Source organism: Eleginops maclovinus, chromosome 2 (genome assembly GCF_036324505.1).
Source record: "Eleginops maclovinus isolate JMC-PN-2008 ecotype Puerto Natales chromosome 2, JC_Emac_rtc_rv5, whole genome shotgun sequence".
Taxonomy (NCBI): domain Eukaryota; kingdom Metazoa; phylum Chordata; class Actinopteri; order Perciformes; family Eleginopidae; genus Eleginops; species Eleginops maclovinus.
The window spans coordinates 6513658-6527189 of record NC_086350.1 but is presented as its reverse complement, the minus strand read 5'-3'; positions in this window follow the sequence as shown (position 1 = coordinate 6527189).

The window sequence follows — 13532 nt, the reverse complement described above, 5'->3', positions numbered from 1 at the left end:
GATCAGCCTACACGCATGTTCACACGGATATATCCACCCTCTTCGGTGTTCTTTACGTTCTCGACAGTGAACATAGCACATACAGATTCACAACGTTTCCACGCTCCCATAGCTGAGACATTGTTTGCCTGTGACGCAAGACAATTAGCTGCTTTTCCCATGTGAGACAATTGATTCCCCTGAGCCTACGTTTATTAGATTCCTCCCTGGTTGTATGAATATGGAGGAGGGCTGGCGCTGTGGGCACAATGCCCCTCTCCTGTCCGAGAACACACACCAAGCCTGGTCACGGATTGAAAAAGTTCTGCCCACGATAACTGCACCGAACAACAGGGCTCTTTCAGCTGGCAGGGCTGCCCAGACTCTACACTGGCAGAGTAATCTTGTGCATTTGTGTGAACACCTCTACTGGGAATGCTAGACAGTGGGTTCAGTATCATCTTAAAGCAAAATGATAGGACTGTTTCAACTTAAAATAACAAATTAAAGATGTAGATGCTACTATGCTATGCAACAAACAGAATGGGCCTTTGTACCCCAAACTTTTCTGCTTGCCTAATGTATCTTAGCCTTGATTCAGTGTTAGATTAGTGTTAGCCATTTAAAGTAACCGCTAACAGCAGTGGACATTCAGGCACTGGGAGAACGTTGTGTGTGCAGTTGCTTTCTGAAAATATAGGGGCGCTTGATTGTAAAACAAATCTGATCGTCACAAGATTTCTTAAATCATGATCAGAATAACTTCAATTCCTGAATCTGTAAAGGTGATGAGACAGTTTGGCAACTAGGTAGGCTACTTTCCCTCAGACACTACGCTAAAAAATCAACAGGGTTGCTGTTTGTCTTTTGGCTGTCCTTTCAAGTGAAGTTCAATCACGAGGGATGAGCTGTGAGTGTAAAGGAAAAACTTAGAATTCTTTGAAGATACTAACCCTTTGAACACTGAGCTTGTCATGTTTGTGAAAAAGGCTGTACATACAAACCAAAGCGTGATAATGTATTTGCATGCAAACGCTAATTTTCTAAGTGTCGCAATCAATGTTTGAAAATTAGATACATATGTTCCCCTTCTCTGGATTTCTACACACATCTTTGATTTTAGTTAGCTGATTACAAAAGACAGTATTGCTGAGACAGCAGATAAGCAGGGTGAAAGGAGATGGCATTAGACATATCAATGCATCTTGAAAAGGTCTAATAAATAGAAACTAAAACTTAATCAACTAAGCCTCTCTAGGGGACAGCTCTTTTAAAAATGATGACACATTTGCACTTTAAGAAAAGGCTGTGCTCCAAAATAAGGCCGGAGATAAATGTGATTAATGTTCTGCAGCATGTATAACTGATGTACGGTAACTAGGTTACAACAGTGCATGCTAAAGAATCCCTGGCCTAACCTGATTTCTCTGAGTAACCCGGTGCATGTAAATGCACAGCACGTTTGAACCCCAGAGTCTCCTGTGGTTTATTTTTCACCTCCTACAACCTCCACCATGCACATTACAGTCATTGGGCTCATTTGTCTTCTCTCCCCTCATTCTACCCTTCCCCTCCCCTCGCCTCTTGGTTCGGGGTGTACAATCAGCTGTCTGGCCCCCTTTTTATCCCCATGTTCCTTCAAAGAGTCAAAGCGGGGCCTCACTGAGGTATTAAATATCTTTATTAAACTGCTGCTTTGGGGGCTCCCCCTCCCTAACCCCCTGCCTCTTCCTTTTCTCTTCTGTACACCCCGACTATCCCCACAAACTTGGTCCCTGTAGGCTCCTCTTCAAAGGCTCCTGCCATGCTGCTTCTGCCGGCTACCTGCTGCGCTGCAAGATCATGCACAAAAGCTGACGTTGGCCCCCGCTGCGTTAAACCAGGCAAGCTCCGCCACACTCGGCTGGGCCACATCTGACGGGGCGACTTCGACCAGGCGGAGTCCACAGGATCAGGGAGTTGAGTGAGATGGAGGAGAAGGGGGGAGTTAGGATAGTAGGTAAAAGGGGGAGTGGATTTCGTAGGCCAGCTGTGTCATGGTTTACTGACTGCCATCAAAAGAGGGGCTCCAGAGTAACCATGTTGTCCCCACACACACAAAACACGCACATCCTTTTGGTGGTTTCACTCATGCACGTAGTTTCACTGTGTGAAACTGTGAGGCTTTGAGCATTTGCTGCTATGCTATCTGAGCAAAATCCACACTCTTTTACAGATGGTTGCTACAAATTTGTACCTTAACAGCCTGACACCTCCTCTCTCTGAGGGTGACTAGGCTCTGGGGCGTTCCTGACCTGCATTATGCTTAATCCCTTAACCGTGAGCAAGTTATCTGTCAGAGTGACATTGCAGGAAATCACATGTTTAGCTTCTACCAAATATCACAATCGCATAGCATAGTGCAGGAATGTGATGTTACTAGCAATAATAAAAACATTATAATCCTAAAGTTATAATCAATTATTTTGTATCATAAAACATCATTATGGTTCTGGTGTAATACTAACCCAATCACTGTGGTTGGCCATGCTTTCCTTACTTTGCATATTGAGAAATGTTGAGGTGTTTCCTATTTTCATTTTACCTGTGAGGACATATCTGCATGCCAATCTCACCTCCTAATATGTGCATTCCTTCTCTTTGGATTGAGGTCTGCAAGAAAGATACCGTAGCTTAGTAGACTAACAAATAGTTTAGTTGAGTTTTTGAAAAGGAGGAAAACCAAAACCTAATATACACTGCCTGGCCAAAAAAAAAGTCACACACTCTAATATTCGTTGGACCACCTTTAGCTTTGATTACGGCACGCATTCACTGTGGCATCGTTTCCACAAGCTTCTGCAACGTCACAACATTTATTTCTGTCTTGCATTAATTTTTCGCCAAGATCTTGTATTGATGACGGGAGGTTTCGGACCACTGCGCCAAGTCTTCTCCAGCACATCCCAGAGACTCTCCATCGGCTTCAGGTCTGGACTCTGTGGGGACCAATCCATGTGTGAAAATGATGTCTCATGCTCCCTGAACCACTCTTTCACAATTGAGCCTGATGGATCCTGGAACTGTCATCTTGGAACGTGCCCGTGCCATCAGGGAAGAAAAAATCCATTGATGGAATAACCTGGTCCTTCAGGATATTCAGGTAGTCAGCTGACCTCATTCTTTGGGAAAGTTGCTGAACCTAGACCAGACCAACTGCAGCAACCTCAGATCATAGCACTGCCCCCCACAGGCTTGTGATCTTTTTTTTGGCCGGGCAGTGTATGATGCAGTTTAATTGTATGGGACAAGTTATTTTATTGAACAAATCACTGTAAATATCAACTGAATTTGTTGAGATTTATTGTAAAGAAGTTTATTATATTAGAAGTTTGACCTTTTCAGACTTATTCCCCTCTCCATGCACCTTCTAAGTGAGAAATCCCTACTCTGCTTCCAAATTAACATACATCTGTACGTGTAATTCTGGTTGATCCGACCTCTGTTTAGGTTCGTGTTGGGCATCGTGCACCAACACGATTGATAAAGGTGTAAAATGCCTCAAACAGGTGCAACGAAACTAACAAGTAATTCAGAGATATCAATCAAGTCAGTGCACGCCCCCTGAGTCCTGAGAGGAGATCTAATCAGCCTGAAAGTGAAAACACCTGCGGGTTCATCATGTGGCGGAAGCTTCATAAAGTTCCCCTTTGAGTTAAGCCTTGTCAGATCACCGATAAATTACCTTCATGGATAATTCATGAAAACAGATTACAGGTAGCTGGCACCATGTGAAATATTTGTTGCGTTTTCTCATCCAACTTATGTAACTCAAGTACGATTATTATTCAACTTCTGTTTAACCCTTACTTGGTTTCTATGTCCTCGGGTAGATAGACATTTGACAGGTTGTGTCTACGAGTAAAATGGTTGTAATAACTGTGTAAATACAGTGTAATATAGGTGTAATATTGGTGTTACATGAGTGTAATATAGGTCTAATAACAGAGTGGGTGTATCATGGGTATAATACGGGTGTTATTATGGTATAACATGGGGGAAATAGGGGAGAGTTAATGTGAAATATGGGTGTATATGGACACACCCGTATTTGGGTGTAATAATGGTGTAATAAAGGGGATCTGATAGTGGTGTATTAATGTGTGAAATGGGTGTAATGTAAAAAATTGCAATCAATTCATTTCCAAATATTGTCTCTCGGAATTCCATTAGTGTTTTGAGGTCACAAAAACGGAGCCTTCCACTTAAATTATATTTAATGTTGAAATATAAAATCTTCTTTTGGATTACATTTTGTATTTAGTCTAAGTACAGACTATATTCACCTCTGTGAACAAATTAGGTGTAGAGCTCTTACAATTTCAATGTTTTAAGTGATCTCAATTATCTCCTCCGACATCTCAGTGTGTAATACAACCACCCAATCACTGCCTCTTTTTGCAGCCATTTTTCCTCTGTTGACAAACTTCTATACCTTTGTGAAGTGGCTGCTTGTAAAACTACACTTTCAAAGTAGCCTCCCCCAACACTGAAGGTTGCAGCGCCCTCTTTGTCTGCCACAATGTGAGCTGAGGAAACAAAGGCGCTATTGCGGACCCTGAGGTTTTTTGGGAGCCGTCTGTCACTCAAACCCATTGTTGACGTGTGCAGGGCTCGCAGGACAATGGCACTTTGTGTGAGGGGAGAGCTGACACACCCTGCTCCTCTTATATATCTACCTCTTATCTGTCTCTCTGGCACATTTCTCTACATTACCCTCTTCTTCATTTGATTTTTTAGCCTTCACAGACTTTTTTGTCCGATTTTATTTGACTCTTTGTCAGCGTCAGCATCTTCTCAAGTTTCTATTAGTTTTCAGCAACATGATAGCACTACGATTAATGGAAAAAAAGAATCTCAGTAACACAGCAAGTACTCTACAAGTTGGGAGGCTAAGGGCTAACAGGCCAGCAAGCTACAAACAGATTAGTGGTTTGGCATGCACTGCTAACATGAAATTCCCTAGAAATCACGTGGAGGAGCTGCATATTAAAACCTAAATGTCCAAATCATTCCAAACCAGACATTGAACTGACATTTCCCTGCCAGCCCGCAAGTATCAAGTCCTTGTCATGTCCAAAGAGTTAGCATTTTCATAAACTTTATTTTCATGTCTGGCAATTATCCAGAGAAAGAAAAGAAAGAAAGGTCATTTACATGAGGACACCAACAAATATGTATCTCTGGAGACATGATAACAAATGGGAACAATTCAGGATAAGATTTGCAATAAAATCCTCAGCAATTCAAGGAATGGTAGTAGACATTATAACCAAATTATGAACACGCGATGAGGCCTATGTAATATCAAAGTCCTTCGTCGTGTGCGCTTTACATGGAATGCACCTCTTGCTTAAACAAAACAAAGTATTTCCACCAAGTTAAAACACTTCTGTTGTGTGATGCTTGTGTGAAAGGGAACTTGTCTGGACGTAACTCTCTGGAAATGGTCTGGAGTTAATAGGTGACATTGCTTCAGTTTAGTTTACTAGTCAGGGCAGCTTCAGAAAGACAGCATTTCTCCATTTGAAATGCTTATGAGACTGGTCTCAAAAGTACACACCAAGGGTTTTTTTGTTAGTTTGTTTTTGCATCTGTGTTCCTCTTTGTGTAACACTGTTTTTCTTGGTGTTTCCTCCTGTTTTCTCTGCTCCTTTATGGTTCTCCATTACTTTATTATGATTGGTTTGCTGCCTCTCACTAGCCAACAGGCGACTGAACAAATACTTGGCTACATTTCCTTCAACAAGTAAGGGACGGAGGCTTCTACCCGAAATATTTCAACACAAAAAAGACATGAAATTGTAAGAGATGTGTGAGGCAAAAATAGCTTTATAATTAAGTTACAGAAACAAATGGGATCACTTATCCAATATAAAAGTGAGTTCTGCTTTATTGCAGATGAAAAATGGCTATAAACATTGATTTATTTGATTAAACTCAGTCACCTAACTTCACTTGACAGTTTGGTAGGGAATGATCGATTCTTTGTTTCTGGCTTCAGTTTCTTTGTTTCTCTACAGTCCTGTAACTGGACCAGTAGGTCAGGACGAATAAAGTTGGGGTTTGTTCGAAGACCAGAGGCAGTCTAGCTGTGTAGGCATCACAATCTTGCCCTCTGACCCAAATGACATCATATGACTGGCTCTCGTGCGTCTTTCGTGAACCGAGAAGGTCAAGATTATTCAGTGGACTCTCACAGGCAAAGAGTAAGTGTCGAGGAGCGAGAGGCTCTGGACAATCATGTGTGTTTGCTCTGAGAGGCGCTGCTTTCTGTGTGTGTGTGGTCAAAGCCATTGACATCGAGTGAATCAGACGTGTGTGGGTGAAGAAAGACATGCATGTAGCAGTGTGTGAATGTGTGTGTGAATGTTTTTATCTTTATTGAAAAACTTGGTGATTCATATAAACGAGCTATGATCTTTTTGTCCGTGGCATAATCGGTAAGCTATTCATTTAATTTACAAAACATTTCAAATGGCCCGGGTTCACTTTCAACTGGATACAAGTCAAGTTGATACAGTGGCGTACTCTGTTTAGTGTCTTCACGGCACTTTATCCTTTTATTCTCCGTCTCTTTTTCTGAATCCATTAATTTCTGTTTTACTGTATGAAACAGACACCAAATAAGAAAACGTGCATCAAACGACAACAATGACTCGGCTTAGTTGGATTAACAAGCGGTGGAGTTACCCATAGCACAATTTATGAAATGCAACACCAAGAACACAACATTAAGGCAAATAATAATAATATTTATAGTAAAAAAAAAGGTCATACAATATAATAGGACCAAGAAAATACAGACTCATGTTAATAAAAGCAAAAAAGATAAGATAAAATGAGTTAAGAGATACAATTACAATAACACACATTGACCAGACTAACTTCCTGAGTTTATTTTCGTCCTTTAATCCAACCTATTATGTTATGAAACAAAATCAGGGAGACTTCAAAATGCACAGAGACTGTTACAGCAAAGAAACCCTCAAACCAAATCCCTCAAAGCTTTTGTCTGACTGTGTTTGTGTAACAGAGAAGTACATGTCGGACATCTGACTCCCGACCAGGAAACATAACACTCTGCTGTTGCTGTTGCTGTTGTTGTTGTTGTTAATAGATAAAAGAAAAGTACACCACATGTGATGGCTCGTCCGTGGTGCAATAAATGAGTTTCCCTTCCTTGTAATTTCCTTCGTCTTTACCGTGTGTCACCGCATCACCTGGTAGGTTTCTGAGAAATCGTACCACACCTGCAATTATGTATACGTGAATCATGTCTGTTCAGCAAGGAGGAAGTGAAGTGTAAGGTTAAGGTGATCAAAAAAATATTCCATGGTTTATGGACCCTGTTACTCTCATAGCTACATTTCAACAGCTTTAAAAAGTTGTGTTACCCCAAATATTCAATCGAGAAATCAGAAGTTCCCAATTGTCTTTACTTACTTCTCTACCATAATCTCACTTTCTGTCCACTGCATGTCTCAATGTTCAGCAGCACCAGGATTTCCACCTCAACTACAGAAATCCGATTCAGGAGTTAAACCCAAGGCTCATTGTTTGGGGTTATTAACAGTTTCAGCCAAAAAAATAAACAAATCTGTTTTTTTCACTGTGAGAACATTCTGTTCACCACAGTTTACAGTAAATATTATGGTTTTGGTCTGGCAGGAAAAGTGAAAAAAGTGTTTAAAATAATATTAAATGAAAATAAATGCTGATTATGTCCCACAAAGTAAATAAAAAAGGGTTCAAAAGAACTTCAAAAGCGTTTTTTCCTAGGCACACCCTGAGCACAGAACCTCATTTTAGTAAACTGCTGACCTACAGCCTCATCTTTATTGCTATGCATCACTTCTGCAAACACACACACACACACACACACACACACATACACACACACACAAACACACACACACACACACCATTTCTTAAAGCTCTATTTCTGGCCAGAGGCACGAGGAGCTCTCAGTGGCTTCCCCTGGCCTCTTGAGTCAACAGGGCCAAGAGGTCAGAGGTCAGAACTGCTTGAATGATGCCCGAAGAGAAAAGAAGGAGGACCAGAGGGGGTGGAGGGAGGAACAAACACCGGGAGGGGGGGAGATTTTTGGCGGGAAAACAGAGACAGACCTGGAAAGTCACCTCTAGCAGACATACGGTGATTCAGAGTCTCAGCCAACCAACAAGCAGCCTCTGAATCACACTCACATGCTCGTACACAAGCACAAAGCTCAGATATAAAGGCACACACACACACACACACACACACACACACACACACACACACACACACACACACACACACACACACACACACACACACACACACACACACACACACACACACACACACAAACCCGACACCTTGAAAGCCAACATGCTCAAACAATAGCTGCACCTCTTGCAGTTGCCCCCCTCCTGAACACACACTTGGAGATGATGTCACCCTCCTTTCCCTCATGGCTAGACAAGCATGATTCAACATTTTATGTATGTGTGTGTGTGTTTGTGTGTGTGTGTGTGTATGTGTGTGTGTGTGTGTGTGTGTGTGTGTGTGTGTGTGTGTGTGTGTAGTAGTAGTAGTAGTAGTAGTATTCATGAGGTAAAGGTTCACATTGTTGGTCTGACATAACTTATCATTGCCTAAACCTCTCTGAACTATTTGAACTGAAAAAATGACAGAGCGGGAAGGAGGGTTGAATTGGAGGGAAAGAGTGTCACTGTTTTTGTGTGTGAGTGTGTCACTGTGTGTGTGTGTGTGTGTTTCCAAGGCACAAAACACCACCTTTGTCCCCTGCCATTAACACGTGCACATTACATCACTCTTCAAGTCTTAAATTATACACACACCCAGTAGCAGTCGCTCCAGCTAACTCAAAGAAATCCAAGCACCTTTCTGCTCTCTTTCACACAATTACACAGAGCTTGTAAGAGCTTCCACCACAGGTATTTAAAAGCGTGCAAACCCTAATCACATTCATGTTAGCTCCCTGGGCAAATAATGGCACATTTAGAGTCCGCACACTTCCTTTAAATGAGCAGTGTATAAACACGTCGCCATCACCTCCACTTCAGTTAAATGATTAGAGCCCGGGGCCAAATTAAACATCCCCTGGACCCCGGCCTGGGAAATGAACTCATAGCTAAACCCATGACATGGCCCACTAGACATGAAAGCCCTCATAGAGCGGGACCATTCAGCAAAATGTTGGGAAATGGCAGAGCGGCACTAGGCCCGCACGGATGTGGCAGGAGGGCGTGATGGCAGCTCAGTCCCTGCATGCTCTGCCAGGCAGCGTGGCGGGAAAAAGGATCAGGCGTGTAGTGCGATGCCAACGCAGGTGCACTGAAACACACACCCAAACAGTAACAGCTTGGCAGGACGGGGAAAGACGGGTTGTACATTCCACATACACATACAGTATATGCATCTGTGTGCCTGGAAGTACAAAATAGTGTGTGTTTGAGTATGGTATGTTTGGACGTGTGTTCTTGTGTGTTGAGGCCCGTAACACCAGGTAAGATTGAGGCTGATACTTTCAGAAAAATAAACATTGAACATGATATCAGGAAAAGAATTAGTGAGTGAAAATAAACAGTAGCCTATGTTCTTTTAAAAAATGTTGGGCTTCCTGGTGTCAAAAAGGAGGCAGTAAGATGTGTTATACACCTGATTAAGACCCCTGTTGTGCAACTTCTCTGAAGACTGAGCTGTTGAAATATTCATTGCATGGCAGGAGGGGGTGGCATAAGGAATTAAAGGGGTGGCACACATATATGTCAATATATGTCTGGCTCAGGAACCCTAATGAGGATATTTTTACTCAAAAAGATTTGTATTATTATTGTGTAATAATAAGCATTGACATAGTGAAAGGTGGGGTTAGAAAACCATTTATAGATTATTATTTCTAAATCTGTTAGACATTGTTTCAATGAAAACATACATGGAATAGATAAAAACTGGATGGTTATTTGTTCAGACAAGAAAAAACATCCTAGACTCTCTCAGATCAGCGGCCAATTAAATACAAGCAAAACAACGTCTCCATATCAAACAAGCTCCTGATTTGCTTCCTGTTGTCTTTCAAGAAGTGGTAACGTCAAAGGTCCTGCTTTTCAGCTGCCTTAGCGTGTGACTAGCTGATGATTAGTAGAAATTAGGCTACTGAACAGGAAATGTACTGAACAAAAACACAAGCATCTTAAAAGTGAGTGAGGACCTGAGTGAGAGTGAAGCAGTACACATACAAAGTCGGCAGTGACAATAAGAAGCAATATTTCACCGTAGAACAAGTTGCAGTAAATGTCAGGTTTCCACAATAGTCAATCTGTAATTTCAGATGAACTACGACTGAAATATGACATCCCATGAGGGGAACAACCAGTCATTACAGTGATGTACAATACATCTGGATCCCTCTGTTCCCCGGGCGTGATGTGGTTGAAACAAGAGGGTTTGTAAATCCCACACTGACACTACATCATGTTAACGATAGGGAGGCTCTTCTCAAACACTGGAAACCGTGTTTTTTTAAAGACAATCCAAAAAGGGTGTGTACTTTTTTTTTTCCAGCACAACTTTGACTCACCACGTTTACACATGACTGCTGCTTCCACCACCACAGATCGACTCGTTCCTCGATCAATGATACACTGATTGTCAAGGCTGAAAATACTCTTACTTCAGGGAATGATCATGGTTACGTTTGAAACAAGGTTAGAGAACATTGTGGTTTGGATTAAATGTCAGCTTCACTAAAGTTAGGGGATCTTTGACCATATGGTCATGGAGACAGTGATTATAAGACACAGTTCGACACAAACTGTGGAAGTTAAAAGGTCATGTATTATTATTAGCAACCACTGACTCCTTTTCCATTTTCGTAAAGGAAGTGAAAGTATTGGGCAGTGGGGAGACGGAGTATATCTAAAAAACACTTTTCAGGATTATGTTGTTAGACACACACACACAAACATCTTGTCTCTAGTAGGAATGTCAATAATGATATATCTTTTTAAAGTTTTAGATCCTGTTTTAGCTTAAATCCTTAACACGTACATGGTTTTACCAACAGGTGTGGTTTGTGAGCTTAAGGTCAAAGAGGTCACATGATGCGAACATCTGTGATTGTGTGTGTGTGTGTGTTTGACCTTACTTTCTTTGCCAGATCTCAGTTTTTCTAGTAAAGTGACATGTTTGAAATGCTTGTCCACGGGCAGAAATAGCCATCTTGTTATCTCCATGACTTATCATTACGGGCCTCAGGTTGTGTCAATCAACACCAGACCCGCCCCCTATGATCTTAAAAAACATATTTATCATTCTCCGAAGTAATGGCTCCCTCAGGGACACTTTTACTCTCCACTTACCCAGTCTTTGTCTTTCCAAACTCACTTAGACACTCACTCGAACACACACACACACACACACACACACACACACACACACACACACACACACACACACACACACACACACACACACACACACACACACACACACACACACACACACACACTATGCCTACTGGTTAATGCATGAGCGTGCCATTCGCGCAGCTGTGACACAATATGAGGAAGCATTTGACCTTCGACTCGTTAACGAGAAAGTGCTCAAACCTGTGAAGCGTCAGGCCCTCCAGGAATCTGCATCTGGTGAAACACACACACACACACACACACACACACACACACACACACACACACACACACACACACACACACACACACACACACACACACACACACACACACACACACACACACACACACACACACACACACACACACACACACACACACACACACACACACACACACACACATTAATTGTATAATTAGTTTCGTCCATGTCCTTGGCATCAGTCCACACTGTGAGGGGCATTTTACGATTTGGATTTGTCACTTTGTTTGTTATCTCAGGTAAGAACAATAGGTGGAAGGGTAAAGAAATAAATGTCTATTGAACACCCTGACCCCAAGTGTACCCCAACCTACCCTTAGTGGTTGTGACCCCTCCTCCTGTGACCTCCTAGGTTGTTGTGACACATTCGGCAACAGACAAAAGTTTGAAAAGGGAGTTGTAATGACGATGTTTACTTTTTTTGTTGTGTTGCCATTCATTATCAGGTAGGTGGTCGTAGTGATCGTTCACAGACACATTACAGGAGATTTTCCAATCGTTGTTTGCAGTTTAGTTTGTGGTTTATCGCATTACGATGGTTTCCACTTCTGCACATTTGTGACGGCCAGCCTGTCGTTTGTATCTGTGTGGGTAATATAAGAACTGTGTGCTCCCTCTACCAGTGCGGATCATTTCATGTCACCAATGCCCCCAATTATCCATCCCTGTCCATCTAATGAGCGTCAGCAAGTGTTCAAAAATAATACTGCAAGATACATCTCAACAGATATTATGACTGAGAGGCTCTTTACTCTTTCAGGGAAGAAATGGCCCTCCACTGCCCCCCTCTGGCCTTTAGGAAATAGAGTTCATAATCTTTTGAAATACCTCAGCTTCTCTAATGCCTTTACTAAAGAAAACCAATCAATTAATCATTATTTACTTGGGTTTTAATTATTTTTTTAAATATTGATTGAATCCTACAGACCCGTAAAATTACACACACACACACACACACACACACACACACACACACACACACACACACACACACACACACACACACACACACACACACACACACACACACACACACACACACACACACGGACACACAAACACAGGCATGCAGACGCTTGAAGAAATTAACCCTATTACCATCACATCCAGTATGAAAAGTGCTTCTAAAACAGCACACATCACAATTTTACACAGAGTTGCCATTCAATGATACAATCCACACACAATCTGTGCGCACACGCACACGCACGCACACACACACACACACACACACACACACACACACACACACACACACACACACACACACACACACACACACACACACACACACACACACACACACACACACACAAACAAAGAGGCAGTTCTCTCCAGGAGGGTGTGGCTGACTGGAAGTGTGTTGCTACACTGAGGTAGGCCTGTTGTCTGTACGTGTGTGTATATATGTTCGTATCCTGCTTGCACATGTTTACGCAGACCAAGCTTTGATTCAGCGACACTGATTTTACTAAACACTAGGATGGAGCTTTCAAAACATGTTAACCTTTTAGAGTTATAAACAGTCAAATAAAACTGTGAATAACCCATCCACAAAGTGTTTCCAAACAGCAGCGACATTAGCCACTAGAGTTTCTGTCACCTTCTCTTTGGTCACTCATTTTTGTCTTTCAACAAGGCCAACAGTAAATACAAGCATTGATATTGGCAAATCTTTATGTTTCAATAAAATATGTCTTTCTGACTTTTTGAGTTGTCAATGGTAATTGGCATTCAGGGGAATTCTAAAAAAATGTATTTAATGTAATGTATTTATGCACTAACATTTTAGAAAGAGTCACTTTCAATGCATGATGTGTTGAAGGGA